This window comes from Ammodytes marinus (assembly GCF_949987685.1).
Source record: "Ammodytes marinus genome assembly, chromosome: 17".
NCBI classification, from domain to species: domain Eukaryota; kingdom Metazoa; phylum Chordata; class Actinopteri; order Uranoscopiformes; family Ammodytidae; genus Ammodytes; species Ammodytes marinus.
Window position 1 is genome coordinate 1747661 of NC_137221.1, and position 20100 is coordinate 1767760.

The 20100-nt window shown below is 40.9% G+C and overlaps 1 protein-coding gene across 1 annotated transcript in view; it reads right to left on the minus strand.

Moving 5' to 3' along the window:
- LOC307263823 (protein NLRC3-like) overlaps positions 1-19488 on the minus strand; it is a 138150-nt gene extending 118662 nt beyond the window's left edge. Inside the window, exon 1 of the mRNA XM_080045088.1 lies at positions 19483-19488. The gene's annotated coding sequence lies outside the window, so the exon portion shown is untranslated. The remainder of the gene's footprint in view (positions 1-19482) is intronic.
- Between the last annotated feature and the right edge of the window lie 612 nt (positions 19489-20100).

The following is a 20100-nucleotide window of genomic DNA, read 5'->3' on the forward strand; positions in this document are numbered from 1 at the left end:
ATTTGAATCTATAAGAAAAATAAATGATTCACATTAGGTAATTATTTTACTTTTATCTGTTTGTCAAAAACAAAACAAATGTCCCACTAAAATTAGAATTTTTTAATTCTGTAAAAGACAAGATAGATAGATAGATAGATAGATGGATGGATGGATGGATGGATGGATGGATAGAGAGATAGATAGACAGACAGACGGACGGATAGATAGATAGATAGATAGATAGATAGATAGATAGATAGATAGATAGATGGAATTAAGATTGTAGTTTTAATGGACATAAAACATGACATTTCTTAAACTTTCCCACTTTACATGTGCACCCTAGATATTCTGACAGCTCAAACAAAAAGTCTTATCAAATACTTTTTAATATTTCAGACGAGCAAACAATATTTTTCTAATTTTTTTTCCTTAACATTTAAATCTTTATTTGTCAGATGTAAATTGGAGCGAGGTCCTGTCTACTCAGCATTTAAATATATAACAGTAAAAATAAATAAAAATTATTCTAAGGAAAGACAAACAAAAATATAAAGGTAATACTTTGGTTTAATGGTCTGAACATTGTGAACATTGTTTGTTGATCTCAACTCATGAAACAATGGAGCAAAAAACTAAAGTGTGGCCTTTGTATTCATTTTAATTGTAATGGTCTGTTAACCTGGAAATCCATACCCTGATATCTTGAATGATAGAGGGTCTGGCCACGATCAATAGTAATTTCCAACTCAAGGGGCGGCTCCTACTCATGCATTTCAAATGCCACTATCTATGGCCACTGCACGCAGTTGGATAGCACTACAACCAATCAGAGCGATGCACAAGGTGACGTATTAAGCCCCGTTCGTTTAGCGAACAGCTGTTAAACTGTTAAATTAAACGTTTGGCGTTGTCGGTCGGCAAAACAGAACATTCCACTTACTTGCTAATGAAAGATTTGAGTGCCGTCTTCCAAATCGTTAAGGGTCGAGGCCAAAGCAGTCTCAAACTCACACAACATATCCGCAGCCATCTTTGATGTTTACTATCACGGCTTCGACGTCGCATGCACGTCACTGTCGTCATCCGGTTACGTCCTCCCCAGAGTACCATATAAAGGGCTCTGGCGCGCCCATATTAGATAGAACCAATTGAAACGTGAGCCCAGATTTCTGGTCTTCTTGATAAAGCTTCAATGGAGCATGTCCAGACCAACAGGCGCAGCAAATTTAATTTGCCAGCGCCTAGTGGCAGGTCTGGGAATGCCAGGCTAATGGTCTGTCAGAGAAGTGAAACATTTTCTAAGGTTTATTCTCATAACTGAATAAACAAACTTTCCTCACAGGAAAATGTGATCCCTGGAACACTGTTTGAAGTTAGAAAGCTTCCTGAAAAGTTACTGTTTCACTGTTGTTGTTTACAGCAGCAGGGCCCACAGTTTGGTTTACAAGCATATTCTAGTCTCACGTTTGGTTCCAGGTTCCTCACAATAATTTAGTTTTTAATTTATGATGATAGAATAATTAAATACTAAGAATTACATGTAGAGTAAATCTGTTTAGTAAACTAACTGCAGTACATTGATAGTTGCAGTTCTCTTCCCGTCCAGCAGAGGCCGCTGTTCACCGCGTCACGGACGGAACTCGGTCAGTGTGTTTACGTCGCTGTCCAGGGCCGCTGCTCTGTCTTTGTCCCTCAGAAAAGCCATAACACCTTTATATACAGTAAATAGGCCTTTATAAACACACGGTCTATGGATGTTACCTCCGCCACTATAACAGCAACACATTAAACCCCATAAATAAGTCCTCGATCGGGATGCGGGCCAGCCTGGAGCTCCTCCGCCTCTCCGTCCACCAGCGCCTCTCCACCGCCGCAGAAGACGTCGTTTCCCGGGTGGAAAAAGGCGAATGGTCCGCTGATGCTTGTGATGCTGCTGCTGGTGAAAAAGCCCCAGTGGTTGTGATGGTTGTGTCGCTACTGAGGGCGGTGCTGGGCGAAAGGCTAGCCGCAGCAGAGGAGCAGATAGTCGGCCTGTTGGAGCAGACCGTGGCGGAGCTGGAGGAGCGGACGGAGCGGTGTGAGAGGGAGATGATCCGGCAGAGGAGGCTGCTGGAGGCGGTGCTGCAGCCCCAGGTCCGGGTGCTCAGACACGGTGGGTACCTCACGCTAAAGGGCCGCGTAGCACCAGCTAGGCTAACATGCTAACAGCAGCTAGCAGCGGCCCCCAGAGAGAAAATCACTGTTTCTATCAAATTGATACGTTTCTGTGAGTCATTCCCCCACAGTCTGAGACACAGTGACGTCAGACACAGAACCGGACAGTGAATAGAGACATATCTTCATTCAAAACCAAAGATAGAACAACAAACGCGTTGTTAGCTTGTTAGCAGCTAACAACAACAACGACCATCCATTAACAGAGGCAGTAGCGGCCGCAAAGCATAATGGGAGATGTAGTTTATACACGCTGACAGAACAACAGCTGGTTTACCTTGTTTTGAGTTTGATGTCATCGTCGGCTCCAAATATCGGCTCAGTTTTACTCTTTAAACCTTCAGAATATTAATGCCTTGGAAATGTGGTGGGTTAGAATCCAGCCCGGGTCATTTTCTGCATGTCATTCCCCTCTCTGACACAAAAATATTTAAAACAACAAAGTGAAATATGTCAGGCCTTTCTTTGGTTTTAATGTAGATGATTACGGTTTACAGCTCATCAAATAAAAAATCCAGTCTCTCAAAATATATTAGAATATTATATAAAACCAATTTAAAAAAAGGATTTATAATACAGAAATGTCAACCTTATGAAAGGAATGTTTATTATAGATTCATTTCCCTTGAGTTTCACTATTTTAATTAAATTAGGGGGGAAATGACCTTTTTTGATATTCTAGTTTTTACCTTTAACATGCTCACCAAAAAAGAAATATCTCTATACCATCTTTAAATTAAAAAATTAAAAAATAACCAAGGAAAAAGATTAAGAACTTCAAACACATTTGATTATTTTCATCTTTTATTTATTTATTTGTTTCCATATAAACGAGAAACTGGTGCAAAACACCAGAATGGTCTGTCTCCAGTCAGTGCAATATAAAAACTACAACATCAGCCACCACTAGTTTTACTACTAACACCCTCCTGTCCAGTGCCGGGGATCCAACCAGAGACCTCATGGTTACTGGGAGGAACCAGAGACCTCAAGGTTACTGGGAGGAGGAACCAGAGACCTCATGGTTACTGGGAGGAGGAACCAGAGACCTCATGGTTACTGGGAGGAACCAGAAACCTCATGGTTACTGGGAGGAACCAGAGACCTCATGGTTACTGGGAGGAACCAGAGACCTCATGGTTACTGGGAGGAACCAGAAACCTCATGGTTATTGGGAGGAGGAACCAGAGACCTCATGGTTACTGGGAGGAGGAACCAGAGACCTCATGGTGACTGGGAGGAGGAACCAGAGACCTCATGGTTACTGGGAGGAGGAACCAGAGACCTCATGGTTACTGGGAGGAACCTAGAAACTTTTATTTGAAAGAACACGCAGTTTGTGAGCGTTGCCTTTAGACCTTCTGGATTAAGCATCGCCGGGTGAAGCAGGAAATGTGTCTTTACTTGTTTTGTTCACATTCACAGACTCCGGTTCATTTCCCGAAACCAAGGTCAGGGGTCGAACCTACTGAGCTAACTAATAACGCCACTAACCTTTTCCCTCTGTGTGTGTGTGCGTGTGTGTGTGTGTTTTGTGTGTGTTTGTGTGTGTGTGTGTGTGTGCGTGTGTGTGCATGTGTCTGTGCGTGTGTGTGTTTCAGAGTTTTCTACAGATGTCCATCAGCTAATGGAAACCAAAGAAGAACCGTTTAGCTCCATTCTAGAGCCAGAGCCTCCACACAGTCTGAAGCAGGAGGAGCCACCAGAGCCCCCACACATTAAAGAGGAACCAGAGGAACTGTGGAGCAGTCAGGAGGGAGAGCAGCTTCAAGATATCACCAAGTTCCCCTTCACTCCTGTCCCTGTGAAGAGTGAAGATGAAGAAGAGAAAGCTCAGTCCTCTGAACACATGGAACAAACTTCTACCATCTCACACACACATTTAGAAGACAGATTTAGTGAATCTTCTAAGGAGAGCTCACAGCCTGGTTCTAATCCAGCTACACACTCACATCCAGATCTACATTTAAAACCATTTACCACCACCTGCTCCTCTGAGACTGAAGACATGGGAACGGCCACATTCTCACACACACATACACGTTTAGGAGATGTTGGTGAAGCTTCTAAGGAGAGCTCACACCCTGCTTCTAGTCCAGCCAGTAGCTCACATCCTGATACACATCTAGGACCGGTGAGCGAAGAGAACTCTGATGATTCTGAGACTGACTTGAGTGATTGTGATTGGACGACACAAACAGACAAAGACGATGGTCATAATAAAGCCAGCGGTGAAGCTCCGGACAGCGACGTTGGGTCTTCTCCTAAAGAGAGACCGTTCCCTTGCTCCTACTGCGGGAAGAGATTCAGCCTCAAAGGGAATCTAAACCGCCACATCAGGGACCACACCGGAGAGAGACCGTTTCCTTGTACAGGCTGTGAGAAAAGCTTCAAAGACAGCGGCTCGCTGACGGCTCATATGCGCTGTCACACAGGGGAGCAACCGTACAGCTGTGTGTTCTGTGGGAAGAACTTCAGTGGGCGGGGCAACATGACACGACACATGAGGATCCACACCGGAGAGAAACCATTCACATGCACCCTGTGCAACAAGAGCTTCCATGTCAAGGTAGTCCTAATGTTTGATTAGTTTATAAAACTCAGATGGTATTCATTTCAAGCAACATTTTTTTGACAGTACCTTTACATGACTATTAGTGCTGGGTATCAAAGTTCAATACTTTTTTAGCACAGACTTGATACTATCAAGTATTGAAACACTTTGAGTATTGTCGTCAGCAAGCCAATCAGCATGCAGCATGCTTGATGTGCCAGGATCTAAAAGTGCTGGTGATTGGCTGTGTGGAGGCACTCAGGAACCATACATTAGGTTACAACATGGGCTAGGCGGAATGAATCAGTGAACCTTAAACACGCAGGCATGCATGCGTGTTAGTTGGAGCTCCAGTGGCTCAGGAGATCGGCCATTTGTGCTAATCTGACGTCAGTTGGTTCCATTTTAGATGATTTAAACTTTGATTTATTCATATTATGGAAAAATGCCAAGGAGCTGAAAAATAAAACTCATAATGTGTAATGTCATCTTGTCAAAATGTATTTCCTTAAATCACTAAAAAAGTGTCTTTCTGGAACAGATATGGAGGTCAAGGTTTTGGTATCTTTGTCGATATAGGACATTTTTGAACGATACTCAGCCCTAGTGATAATTTTATTGCTATTCATTTAACCTTATTATATGTACTTGCTGTCCTCTGTCTACTATAGGTGTTTTTGACGTGTAGCATTTTGGATGCTGTTTATGTGATTATGGATAAGGTAAAAATGAAATAGGATCAATTAATTTTTCTAATCTAATCTATCTATGTATCTAAGGAACATCTGAGCAGACACATGAAGTACCACACCGGGGAGAAACCGTTCAGCTGCACCGTGTGTGGGAAAGGCTGCGCTCAGAAAACTGACTTAAAGAAGCACATGAGAGTCCACACAGGGGAGAAACCCTTTGGCTGTCCGTTCTGTGGGAAGTGCTGCGCAGAGAAGGGCGACCTCACCAAACACATGAGAGTCCACACAGGAGAGAAACCATACAGCTGCACGGTGTGTGGGAAGAGCTGTGCGCAGAAGGGCAGTCTGAAGATCCACATGAGGGTCCACACTGGGGAGAAACCATTCAGCTGCTCTGTGTGTGGTAAATGTTTCACTGTTACGGGACATTTGAAGAGACATATGAAACTGCACACGGCAGATAGTGAACAAGGCCGGGAGACGGCAGAGAACAGTCCAGAAAAAGTTCAAGAAGAAGAGGAGCCAGTGAACACAGTCAGTGAGTGAAAAGATTATGATATCCAGTGTGTTATTAATCCAGTTGTCATAATGTAAATCAACTTCTGTCAGTGTTTTTATTATGACAAGACACTGCAGGTCAAATGTTTAACTTAAAGAAATCATCATGAAACTTTGCCAGTTGATTACTGTCATTCATTTCTTTTTTTGTATATTTTTTATATATATAAGTATTTGAATAATATGTAAATGTGTCAATATTTAACTAATAATGTGTAAATTTGCATTTCTTTAAAAAACAAAATACGGTATATGGTTAAGCCAGAGTTAAAATGTTTATTTCATTTTTACAACATATTAGAGTCCAAAGTTTTCACAGAACAGATTTTGGATACAGCCTTTTTTCATTTTATGAATCAAAAAATGCTATGTACAGGTCCAAACAATGCATTTTCAGCATGTTTATAAGAAGAAACTGTCTCATAAATCAGACAATGAACCTCATATGAACAAATCCTTCTGTAATAACCTTCAGAATAGTGCTAAGAATGATAATGGAAAGTTTAGTTAGAAGTTGAGATTTTTGGTCAGAGTATTGAAAAAAAAAACAATGTTGAGATAATGTCCGTTAAAGATGGTTGTATAGGAGAAATATACAGACGCAAACAGACAAGGTTTAGTCAAATGAACACCTAAATGTACATTTTGGACCTTTGATTTATACGAGTATGAAGATGAATAGACAAAAATCTATAATGACCAGTGCTTGAGAAAACTCCTTTTGCCTGCAGCGTCTCGCCTTAAATCATGAATTCATAATATATAATATGAAATGTGTAATGTGTTTCAATTTGTCAGCCATAAATTAAAAAGCATCTTGAAGCCCTGACACCTGTTGGTCAAATAAAGATTCTGACATCGTCGGTTTGTTACAGTTGGTTTCTTCTTTGCTGCTTTAAAACAGAAAGACTCCTGCACATAAAAACATCTGTTTAATTGTTAAAAAGCTGCAACGTGTCAGTGTTAGACCTTCATCAGGTGTTTAGATTTACTCTCCTACGCACCTGACCGGATGTGTGAAGTATTCTCTTATCTACTGTACTACAGAAAGAGACATTGGGACTGGGTGATATAATGTTCTTCATAGAAATGTAACAAGTGTCAGCAGTTACCAAACTAATTTTTTTTTTTAAATTTGATGATTATTTTCTATGACAGTTTTAGGGCTTGAGGATTTTATTTTTTGAGAAACTGACAAAATTACAAGAAAAAGAAAAAATATCTTTAGTGTCTTTTCCCCCTGCATTAAAATGAGTGTAGCACCCCTCTAATGTGACTATATATGTTTTTTTTTCTACATGTACAATATATGGTAAATTGGGCCTGCACTTGTAAAGTTGCTGTTGACATTTATCTGGTTAATGTGGGGAAGTTTGTGTTAAATATTACACTTTTTTTCAAACCAACTTTTTTATTCAAATGTAAAAAAAGAAGCGGAAACAAAAAAACAATCAGAGAAAGACAAAGCAGGAAGTGTGTCTGTTAGTGATTTATTTAGAGAATAAAATAAACAGGAAAACAAGCACCAGGATTCATGACTGACATTGTTAATGCTGAAACTTAAGATTACATTTGAAAAAGGAACTCAAGATAAATACAAGTGTAGAAAAAGGCCCAACTCTGCCCTGCAATCCACTCTGCCAAGGCCACGCCCCTTGCCATATGCAGTTTCAAAGTCCTGATACTGACCACTACACCGTGTTTATGAGCTAAAAGAGAAATCATTTCTTTGTTGTGTGTGTGTTTCTGTGTGTTTCTGTGTCTGTGTCTGTGTGTGTCTGTGTGTGTGTGTGTTTCTGTGTGTGTGCGCACATCAAAACACCTGGATGGCCAACATAAAAGCATTTGAATATAATGGATCAAGGTGCTTAGTGTGAATTAAATATATATTTATCTTGCAAATTATACATAATCGTAGGTAATCATATGTTCCTTTGTTGTTTGTAAAGTAGGAATTGAACAAGCTTTTGGCTGACACACACACACACACACACACTCATAGACACACACACACACAGACACACACACACACACACACACAAACACACACACACTGGAGAATGAGAAATCAGTCATAACATTTTTAAACGTTTTTATTTAAAAAATCATAAATGACAAGTTTAATATTTGTCATTGTATGCTTACAAATAATTTAATAAGTTGGATTTTTGTTCAATTAAAAAACTGTATAAAAAGTTAAAATGCTTTAATTTTTTATTAAAAATGTTTATTAAAGAAAAGTACATGTGCTTTTCCTGCTATTTAATTTTTATTTTCAAGCTTTAGAGTTGTGTTATTAGACAGTACAGAGTTGAAATGGGGAGACAGAGAGAGAGAGAGAGAGAGAGAGAGAGAGAGAGAGAGAGAGAGAGAGAGAGAGAGAGAGAGAGAGAGAGAGAGAGAGAGAGAGAGAGAGAGAGAGAGAGAGAGAGAGAGAGAGAGAGAGAGAGAGAGAGAGAGAAAGGGGGGGGGGGGGGGGGGATGACCTGCAGTAAAGGTCCACGGGTCGGATTTGAACCCGACAAAAACATCTTCAAAAAAAGTTTAAAAAAACTATCATGTTCCGTTTGGCTAAGACTAGAATATGTTTGTAATGTCATGAGTGTCAAGACAATAGCCTCACCTGATTGGTCAATCCTTCTTTCTTTTTTTCACAAAGGGATTCCTCGCGAACATACAGTGTGCAGTATCGTGTTTCGCCGCGTCTTCAGAATGTAACTGTATAGGGGCGCTGTTTTGCGCATTGTGAAATGCTCAATGAGAGGAGAAAAATGGGGAAGAAATGACAGCAACAAAGCACCAAAGAATTAACGAAACTGTTAATAATTCTTTTTTTATTGGATGACAACTACAGCCTAAAAAACAGCCTGGCTTCCCTTGGCCTCCGGGAGAAAACGCCACTGCGCTGCACATAAGAACAGCGTACATTGTAAAGCTGAGATGGAGCGGTGACTCCTCGTCGCTGGCGTGGTGAAGAATAAGCAAAGCGATACATTCTCTTTTAGCCTTTATGCCGAATATTATTCTCTTCTTGAATAGCCTACATGACTGACTGCTGTCTGTGCAGTCAGTTCAAAAACAACGTACAACGTGACAGTTTGACCTGAGGCGTTCCTTCCACGGACCTATAAAGAAAGGGTTCCTTGACTTGAACGTAGTGACATCACGTTGCCCTTTCAGAGTAAGGGCGCAATTTAGTTTATTAAGAATATTTCTGATTTGGACATCAAAATTACATTGGACAAACCAGATGCATTGTTTGAGTGTTTTATCAAACATGCTAGTTCTCAAAACCTGTCCATAGGAAGCTTTTAAAAGAAAACAAATCAAAAAGAGAGAAAAACAATAAAATGGCAAGAAATAACAAAGAGGAAATCACTAAAATAATAAAATATAGAATAATACAGAGATGAAAAGATCACCAATATATTCAGTCAATAATACATGAACTATAAAGCAAAGGCATTCTGATCAAACATTAACCAGCTGTAAGTTATTCATGTGAGCACTGTTGTTTGGATTCTAGCCATTGTTTAAGGCCTCTGTTGAAAGTGTTTCTGTTTGTCTCTAGATGTGGAATACTAAAAATCATAAAATATTAAACAAGTGAAAAGGTTGTGTTTATCAAAATGCCACAGTGAGGCCATCTCATAGGTTTCTGATCCATGACTTTAAGGTCTGTCTTTATATTGAAACGATAGGTTTTAATGCTGTTGTAGAAGCTTGTGACCATGATGCGATTATCATTTTGAAGATTGACATGACAGCTCCCTTCTTAAAACAAAAACAGTTGAGATTCAGTTTGAGCTTCTCCACAACGTTCCTAATCTGACTATCAAAGTTTAAGTTTTTATCCAAGATGGAACTTGACTTCATTTACTGCTTCAATGACTTCATTCTTTATCCGTACCTCAAATCCATCATGTACAGGCCTATTACAGACGGAGGAGCACATAGAAACAGTTTTCTTTACATTAAGAGATAAATGAGATAACTGGAGCCAGATAGAAATGACTAGTGATGCCTGTGTCAGGTGTTCACCTGCAGCAGTTTTTTGACCGCTCGTTAACGACAGCTCCATTGGCTTTATCCTCCTTCCATCAGACTGACATTCCAGTCCTGGCTCTACCAGACTCACTTTCTCTACACATTTCTGGCTAGGGTTTCTGGCTCACACATTAATATATTCAACTTATACTATTTAAAGAATCTAGGGGGCATTTCACACTAGATCAGATATCATCCAGGTGTTAGGGTTGTTCTCACCAGAATAATTGTCATGACGTTAGACACATTTGTGTTTTCCGAGTTGACGTTTCCAAGTGAAACTTTTCCCACACTCAGGGCAGCTGAATGTTTTCTTCCCTGTGTGGATGGCCATGTGGATTTTCAAATTTCCCTTGTCTGAAAATCTTTTGCCACAAACTGAGCAACTAAATGGTTGTTCCCCTGTGTGAATTCTCATGTGTCTCTTTAGATCCCACTTTCTACTCAAAGTTTTCCCACACTCAGAGCAGCTGACTGTTTTCTCTCCTGTGTGGATGACCATGTGGGTTTTCAAACTTCCCTTGTGTGAAAATCTTTTACCACACTGAGGGCAGCTGACTGTTTTCTCTCCTGTGTGGATGACCATGTGTTTTGTCAAGTTTCCCTTGCATGAAAATCTTTTATCACAAACTGAGCAACTAAATGGTTTTTCTCCTGTGTGAATTATCATGTGTCTCTTCAGATTTAGTTTTCTAATAAAACTTTTCCCACACTCATCACATTTGTATCGTTTCTCTCCAGTTTTACGCCAGTCTTCAGGCTGGTCTTCAGTTTCAGGTTTTAAATGTGGATCTGGATGTGAGTTCCTGGCTGGTTCTGGTCCTCCACAGTCCTCTCCATCAGCTGCTGGTTCCATGTGTTCAGTTTGACTTTGATGAAGCTGTGAGGACTGAGCTTTCTCTTCATCATCTTCACTCTTCACAGGGACAGGAGTGAGGGGGAACTTGGTGATATCTTGAAGCTGCTCTCCCTCCTGACTGCTCCACAGTTCCTCTGGTTCCTCTGGTTCCTCTTTAATGTGTGGGGGCTCTGGTGGCTCCTCCTGCTTCAGACTGTGTGGAGGCTCTGGCTCTAGAATGGGGCTCCACTCTTGCTGCTCTTCACCAACGATCACTTTCCGGACGTCAGAAGGTAAAACTGAAACAGACAAACAGTGAGGATGAGTTTTTCCCCCAGTATCAATCATATGAATGGAGCAGAACAGACCTGCAGACGTTCTGTAGATCAGCACCACATCAGACTTACCAAAGTATTTCAGTGGACGAGGAAAGATTGAGGGTGAGGGTGACACTCGATAACCAACTCTCCCGCACTGCTATGTAAATATCCAGAATTGGGATCAGAGGTCACCTACATAGTCTTGCTTGGAGTTAGACTGCTGAATTTGAGGTGAGAGGACTGTTTGTGTTTTTAATGTCAAATTGAAAATATTTAGCTCCTCAGTATTTTTCTTCTAGGCTTTTACACAATGGGTTTATAACAAAACATTAGTGACCCTAAAAAAGTGTGAAGGGTAAGCTATAGTTTAGATTGTTGTTAATTAGTTGTCAGATGGTTGTAAGCCTTGATGCTAGCAAGAAATTACAGTCGGGGTTGGTCGTTACATTTTTTCGGGGGTTGGTTGTCATATGCTATCCAAAGGCTGCAGCCAGAAAAGGAACCCAATAATGAAAGAAATTGTCAAGCTGTATCCTCACTGACACCCCAGAGAAGGAAAGAATAGAGCAGGAAAAGGCAGCTAGCATGCAAAAGAAAAAAGGGAAACAAAATCAAAACAACCCAGTGCATCCCAAACTAGACCAGCTGCCAAGGCTACAGTAAGTTATGTAGGCCTATTTGTCAACTTGACAATGCAATTAAACTTTCAAATTTAGTTCTGCTTTCTTGGCTTATTTTTAAGATTATTCCCATTAAGATAACATTGTGACAAACAACCCCATAGTGTGTGACAACTGACCCCTTGATGGGGTTGGTTGTCACAATGTGTAAGGGTGTCTTTGATGATTAATTTCTTCTTTATTACAATAAGTTAGAAAAAGTGAGGGGTACACATTTCAAGCTATCACCTTAAAGGGAAAATTCGCCCATTTTCATGTGAATGGTATATCAGGGCCGAGTATATTAGTAGTCTATTGAAAAAAGCCCCCAAAAAATTGATCCGAATTGGCAGAGAGCACAATGATTTCGGATTTAAACTGATGACGCGTGGCTGACGTAGCCGTTTTTACAGTTCCTACAGGCCCCAGGATGCATTGCGCGGGGGGGTACGCTCTGCAGCCTGCCCAGATTCCGAGCTGCTCGCGTTCCCATGGTGACATACACACAGCACGGACCCGACCCGTGTAAGCAGTACAGTAATAGCGCGCTTCGTATTATTTCACTGTTGGACTACTACCACAAAGAAAACATGCCGTCCTGTAATGTGCCTAGATGCGCCAACTTTAGGAAACAGAAAAGAAGCAGGAGTAAGCGTAAGCTGAAGATACTAGGCCCTACCTGTTGCCTATTCACCGGCGTGATGCATAGCCCCAGCCCCGGGAAAAAGAATCCGAATGAAGGTAAGCTAACGTGAGCTAAATTGCATAGTAGCCTACTGTAGTTAGTATCAGTGTTTCCCCTACATTAATATTGTGCTGCCCACACCGCTGTTGAATATTGTGTCCCGGTGTAAGGCTGATAGATGGGGCAAGGAGGAATTAGTCTACCGGTTGTAGCTGTAGCCAAGTTACCTTAGCCGCTAAGCTACAGTTAGAAGTGAACTCGTGAGGGGGGCAGTAGGCCCCTCTGTGTATCCTTGAGGAAGATTTAGTTGCATTTGCAAGACTGTTTGTGTGTGACTGTGTGTTTGTTTTCCATGTGCATGGTTATTAGCGATGTTGTTAAAATGATCAGCTTTCCAAAACCATAAACAATTGCTATGCTGATGGTGATGGCTGGGTGATTAGCACTGATGTCCCTAGTCTTGTGTCGTCTTGGCTCTTCCTAATGCAAATGCATAGCCACACCCTGGCATACAGTATGCTTGGCTGCTAATATAAACATGTCTTCTTAGACAAAAGACTACTATTGTGTTAGTGCACTAACTGACTGACCTATCTATGGTTACATAGTGGTTTGTCTGTTTTATATATTTATTGCAACAGCAACATTATCTTTACAGTATAACACATTGATTTTTCTTTTGTCATCTCTTCAGTGCTGGCCTTGTGATACAATCATAATTTGTCATTTCAGGTGAGGTCCAAAGGAAGATGGTGTATTGTCCGAGGACCACGCACTCTGTTGTGAAGACTGTTTACATCCCACACGCACCACTTCAGAGCATCCCTCGTAGAACTCGTCATCACATAAAGAAGAGACTGCTGCCTGCAAAGTGCTGACATCATCACTTCAGCTCCATCAGCCTGCCCTCCTCACAACATGTCCAAAACCAACTACAGAAGAAGCTGCTGCTAAACATCACTCAATATTTCAACAGTAACTTGACGAAGGAAGCATTATGCTACAATTGTTTTTCCCAACACACTGGAAACTCAAAGCTTTTGAAAATGTTATTTTTCTTTTTTACATTTGTATATGTACATACTTTACAGTTGTGTGTAGAATAATGCACATCGTTTTACTTGCTTGTTATATTAAACTCTAGCTATGCCTTATAAAGTGTTTGATTCTCTGAAACTATTTCACTTTTAGTTGATAAGTCAAACCTATGTATTAAAATGGTTACCTATGCAATGACAAAAAACAATCATGTTTATACAAAATTATTTTTATTTGTAAATACAGTCAAGGAGAATTGACACATTTTCACATGATTCAATCTCAATCAGTGTCCATAGTTATCAGCAGTATTTACAGGTCAACATATTTGATCATAGCTCATCCGTAGCTTCTACGTAGCGTCTTCTTCAGCCTGTCGCCTGTAGTGACCATTTGGAGATGGATATTTGGCTCTGATGCGCTGTATGACACAATCAGGTAAGACGATGCGGTCCCCTTGCCAAGTCTCTCCCCTTTGGAGTACCCACTCAATCAAGAACCGACGTGCGACAAGTCTATTATGTCTAAAGAAATTAAAACACAAAACAAGTGGTTACTCTCCACAAAGCTATAATGTAACAATAGCAGCCAATGAAAGAACAAAAGACTGGTCATTTTATTTGACCTGTTGTAAAGGGTTCTTCTGAAAAGTGCTATAGACATGCTAAGTGCAACATCAGTGCAATGGCTCAGACAACACAATGTGACAAAGATAACGTTACAACATGCTAGAAAAAAATAATGTTACTCACTCAATGATCATCTGCCCTCCCGGTCTTGCTGGTATTTGTTGTCTTTTCCAAATAATTTTTGGGATATTGAAAATGTCTCGGTTTCTAATGGTGGTCCAGTTGAATTGTCTTACAAGGCTAACCCTAACCAAGGCTAAAACAGCTGCAGCCTCGGCCTCTCTGCATACTGTATTTCCTCGCTGAATTTCTTCAGCAGTGTAGGCTTCTCTGGCCCAACTAAATACCCTGCTGGTTCATTCCAGTCAGCCAACACACTTTTTAAAGTATCCTCATCCATATCGTCTGTGCCCGTGTGAAAAGATGCAATTTTCAATGCAGGAAATGATACAAGTAAACTGGCACGGACCATGGGCATGGACAGACGGTTTGTTTTGGTTCGCACGTGCTTTTAGAGCCCGCCCCCTGGATTCACAGGGAGGGGGGTTGGTGAGCTCGGCTCCAGAGTCTGTAGTCTGCACGAGCTCTTCCTTGACACGGAAACGTCACAGAAACGTCACCGGTGAATGGATTTTTGAAGCTCGGCCCCCGCGAAACGGACGATGTTGAAAAAATACACGGGGATATAATGCAACCCAAAGGATATTATGGTAGATGAGTTAAGGTTGAAAATGGGCGAATTTTCCCTTTAAGCTTCACTGTAATGTAGGAATGACTGTTGAAAGATGTTTAGGTGATGAGCAATTCTCACTAGAGTAAAAAAAGTGTGCCTACTATCCCCGGTCTCCCCAAACTTTACACCCCAGCTCGTCCACTGCGCTCTGCCTCTGCCCATCTGCTGGCTGCTCCCTCAATCAGAGGGTCACCTAATCACTCGACTAAATCACGACTGTTTGCTGTCTTGGCTCCAAAATGGTGGAACGAGCTCCCCATTAACATCAGATCAGCTGATAGATTACACATCTTCCACCGCAGCGTTACAGCACATCTCTTCAGACTGCACTTTGACTGACTTAAAAAAAACAAAAAAAAAACAATTGCACTTGTTACATCTCCATGTAGCACGTGTGGCACCTTGTAGTTTAGTTTATTTGAAGCTATAGTACTGACGGGATTCCTGTTGTTCTGAGTTTGTACCTTCATGGTTGAATGCACTTAATGGAAGTAATTTTAGATAAAAGCATCTGCTAAATAAAATGTAATAAAACACAATATAAAAAGGTGCAGGTGGTTAAGGTCGTTGTAATCAGGTAAGCTTGGACTGGACATCACAGTTAGTCCAGGGTTTCTGTCTAATTTTTTTTTTTTTTAGGTTTTTGATGGAACAATACTGTCAGTGCATGTGGTGACCACTGCAGCATATTCCTCTAAATGCAGAGAGCTGCTTTAACAGTTTTACTTACAGGGGATGCTTGCTTGCTTGAGGGGTCGTCTAATACACAGCCTAGGCTCTGTAAACAGGAATGTTGCTAGCTACAGTGAGCCCCCTTTGTTTACATACTAGTTTACAGAGCCTAGGCTGTACTATGCTTGCTTAAGGAGTCCTCTGTATACTGGAATAGATGTTCAGCACACACAGTACAGACAGGTATCTGATCATGAAGGGATATTCACTTATTTTGACAAAGTGAATTTGACAACAAGTATTCTCCACCTGACTCCACATTTAAATCTCAGGCTACAATAATCACAGCGTATGTGCAGTCTCCTGTTAGTTGATCTTGTCTGCAGCGTCTGCAGTATACACCAACTGTTCCATATCAGCTGAGCAGTGTTTACAGACGGTTACATGTCTGAACTCTGTGGTTCAGGTTACTTTATTTTTACCCAAAGACAAACTTGGTTTGCTGTTTCAAAGTGGGTTTCTATTACACACTGTTACACATACACAAACATTGGAAAGTCACATAAATGAAACAAAGTGCTCCAGTGCTAATCCCAATAAGAACAGCTTAACATTAACCAGCCTAAATAAGATAGAAAAGTAAAAACCAGATCAAATGATCACGTGTGCAGATGCCTCTGCTCCTCTCTTCCCTGATGCCAATGACCGGTCCCCGCAGTAAACAGTGTGTGTGTCTGCTCTGTGTCTGCGTTCCACATCACATACTTTTTCTTTTTACTACACTACATACTACAGTACAGAAGAGTTTTAGGGCCACAGGAGAGAGAAAAGAAATCAGAAAAGTAAGTTCTTTTTTCATTAAGTCGAAACATTTCAATACTAAAGACGAATACTGCAAAATGCTATTTGAGTTAGTGGGGCATTTATGTATTTTCAGCAGACTGCAATTGATGTGCATGTACTGGGACATCCTAAATCTATTTCTGGCTTCTATCTATCTATCTATCCTTAGCCTACTAGTTAAATGATCGTTCAGTGTTTACTTTAAGATAACTACACCACAGCGTTTGCAACATGCTGCTGGCTAACATGTAGCAGCTAACGTTAGCTTAGCATCGTTAGCAGAGCGGTAAACAGTCGGAACTCACCTTCTCCGCGCGGCTTCGTCTCCGGCTCCAGGTCCCGGTCCATCTCTGCAGGGGAACCGGGGACTGCTCCCATGGATAGATATATAACACTACAGATATGTTCTATATCTATGACTGCTCCCTCCCGTTAGTCGGCTTCTACCGGACGGTTTGCTCTCCGTGTTTTCTCCTTTCTTTCTGTTAGAGGAAGTTAAGCTACACGTGTTAGCCTAACGTTAGCGCTTCCGGGGAAATGTTTCAAAATAAAATCCTCTTCTTCCTCCTCTAATGGAGTCCTACGCTGCCGCTGCATTTCAATAGTTTACTGAGGGCCCGTAATTACTACTCTCCACCATACTTTTTCTTACTTCTTATTCTTCCGCCAAATTTCTAGCTGCTTCTCCTCCCACACCGTTACACGCAGACATGGGAAAGGGACTTAAGAAGTGATTTAAACTCTACAAAAAAAACTTGGAAAGGGGGATGAGATTCTAAGAATTTGTTTGTGAATAAAAAAAATCCCAGGTAAAATAAAAAAATTAACCATATAAATAAGGGACTTATCTTTACCATCGTCAAAGTAACATATCACATCTCTAAGAATAAAATTGGGGCGACTGTGGCTCAGGTGGTTAAGCTGGTTGGCCAACGATCCTAGGGTTGGCGGTTCCATCCCCGCCCGGCCACTTGTGTCATGGTCGTTGTGTCCCTGGGCAAGACACTTCACCCACTTTGCCTCGTGTGAATGTGTATGACTGCTGTATGTTTGAGGTGGTGGTCGGAGGGGCCGATGGCGCGGAATGGCAGCCTCGCTTCTGTCAGTCTGCCCCAGGGCAACTGTGGCTACTATCGTAGTTTTCCACCACCGGTATGACTGTGTGTGAACGAATTAAACCTGGAACCCTGTAAAGCGCTTTGAGTACCTTGAAAAGCGCTATATAAATCCAATCAATTATTATTATTATTATTGAATGACCATGGGTGGATAGAAAATGAAACAACTTAAATCAGACCAAATTTTTTTCGTAAATTCACATTAAAAAAAAATAAATAAATAGGAATTTAAATGGAACCCACTTGCCCTTGTAGTCACAATGGACCGTCAGTTACATAGGTAGTTCTGAATGCAAATAATAGAGAATTATAACATTCTACTAAAGTATATTGCATTGAGCCATTTCCATAGCATGACAAACATTGAATTTTGACATGATTACTCAGATTATCAAGATATTGTTACTAACACTTGTAAACTGTTTGGTCTGACATATTTCTTATATACAGTATAATAAGTGGGATTTCTTGCCTTATAAATGGGGTTGGGACCATCAGTTGTGTTGTGCAGAAGTCAGGTGGATACACAGCTGATAGTCCTACTGAATAGACCGTTAGAATTTGTATTATGGCAAGAAAAAAGCAGCTAAGTAAAGAAAAACGAGTGGCCATCATTACTTTTAGAAATGAAGGTCAGTCAGTCCAAAAATTGGGAAAACTTTGAAAGTGTCCCCAAGTGCAGTCGCAAAAACCATCAAGCGCTACAAAGAAACTGGCTCACATGAGGACCGCCCCAGGAAAGGAAGACCAAGAGTCACCTCTGCTGCGGAGGATAAGTTCAGCTGAGTCACCAGCCTCAGAAATGGCAGGTTAACAGCAGCTCAGATTAGAGACCAGGTCAATGCCACACAGAGTTCTAGCAGCAGACACATCTCTAGAACAACTGTTAAGAGGAGACTGTGTGAATCAGGCCTTCATGGTAAAATAGCTGCTAGGAAACCACTGCTAAGGACAGGCAACAAGCAGAAGAGACTCGTTTGGGCTAAAGAACACAAGGAATGGACATTAGACCCGTGGAAATCTGTGCTTTGGTCTGATGAGTCCAAATCTGAGATCTTTGGTTCCAACCACCGTGTCTTTGTGCGACGCAGAAAAGGTGAACGGATGGACTCTAAATGCCTGGTTCCCACCGTGAAGCATGGAGGAGGAGGTGTGATGGTGTGGGGTGCTTTATCGGTGACACTGTTGGGGATTTATTCAAAATTGAAGGCATACTGAACCAGCATGGCTACCACAGCATCTTGCAGCGGCATGCTATTCCATCTGGTTTGCGTTTAGTTGGACCATCATTTATTTTTCAACAGGACAATGACCCCAAACACACCTCCAGGCTGTGTAAGGGCTATTTGACCAAGAAGGAGAGTGATGGGGTGCTGCGCCAGATGACCTGGCCTCCACAGTCACCGGACCTGAACCCAATCGAGATGGTTTGGGGTGAGCTGGACCGCAGAGTGAAGGCAAAAGGGCCAACAAGTGCTAAGCATCTCTGGGAACTCCTTCAAGACTGTTGGAAGACCATTTCAGGTGACTACCTCTTGAAGCTCATCAAGAGAATGCCAAGAGTGTGCGAAGCAGTAATCAAAGCAAAAGGTGGCTACTTTGAAGAACCTAGAATATAAGACATATTTTCAGTTGTTTCACAATTTTTTGTTAAGTATATAATTCCACGTGTTAATTCATAGTTTTGATGCCTTCAGTGTGAATCAACAATTTTCATAGTCATAAAAATAAAGAAAACTCATTGAATGAGAAGGTGTGTCCAAACTTTTGGTCTGTACTACATATATACACATATATACAGTCCCCTCGAGAAGTATCAGAACAGTGAGGCCAATTCCTTTGTTTTTGCTGTAGACTGGAAACATTTGGGTTTGACACCAAAATATGAATATGAGACAATAGATCAACATTTAAGCTTTCATTTCCAGGTATTTACATCTGGATCTGATACACAACTGAGAAGATAGCATTTTTTGCAAAGGAACACCACATTTTTAGGTGAGCAAAAGTATTGGAACAGATAGACTTAAAGTAAATTAAAGTGAATAAGACTTAATATTTTGTTGCAAATCCTTCGTGTGCAATAACTGCATCAAGCCTGTGACCCATTGACATGACAAAACTTGTGCATTTTTCTTTTGTGATGCTTTTCCAGGCCGCAGCCTCATTCAGTTAGTTAGATGAGTTAACTAATGCTATTCGGCGCTAACTTGGTTTATCGGCTAAAGCACAGCCGCACATATTAACTGATTCAAATAACAAGTTTGTCTTTAGTTTTATTTTATGAAGGAATTCATGAGTACAACAGAAATGGATTTCCAAAGGCTGACAGCAGAGCATTGCATATTATTAGAGTATTTAGTAAATCAACAGGTACACAGAGAAGAGACTAAAACATTATTACCTTTTTATTCTCATTTTGTTTATTAAGAATTTTTCTGATTTGGACATCAAAATTACATTGGACAAACCAGATGCATTCTTTGAGTGTTTTAGCAAACATGCTAGTTGTCAA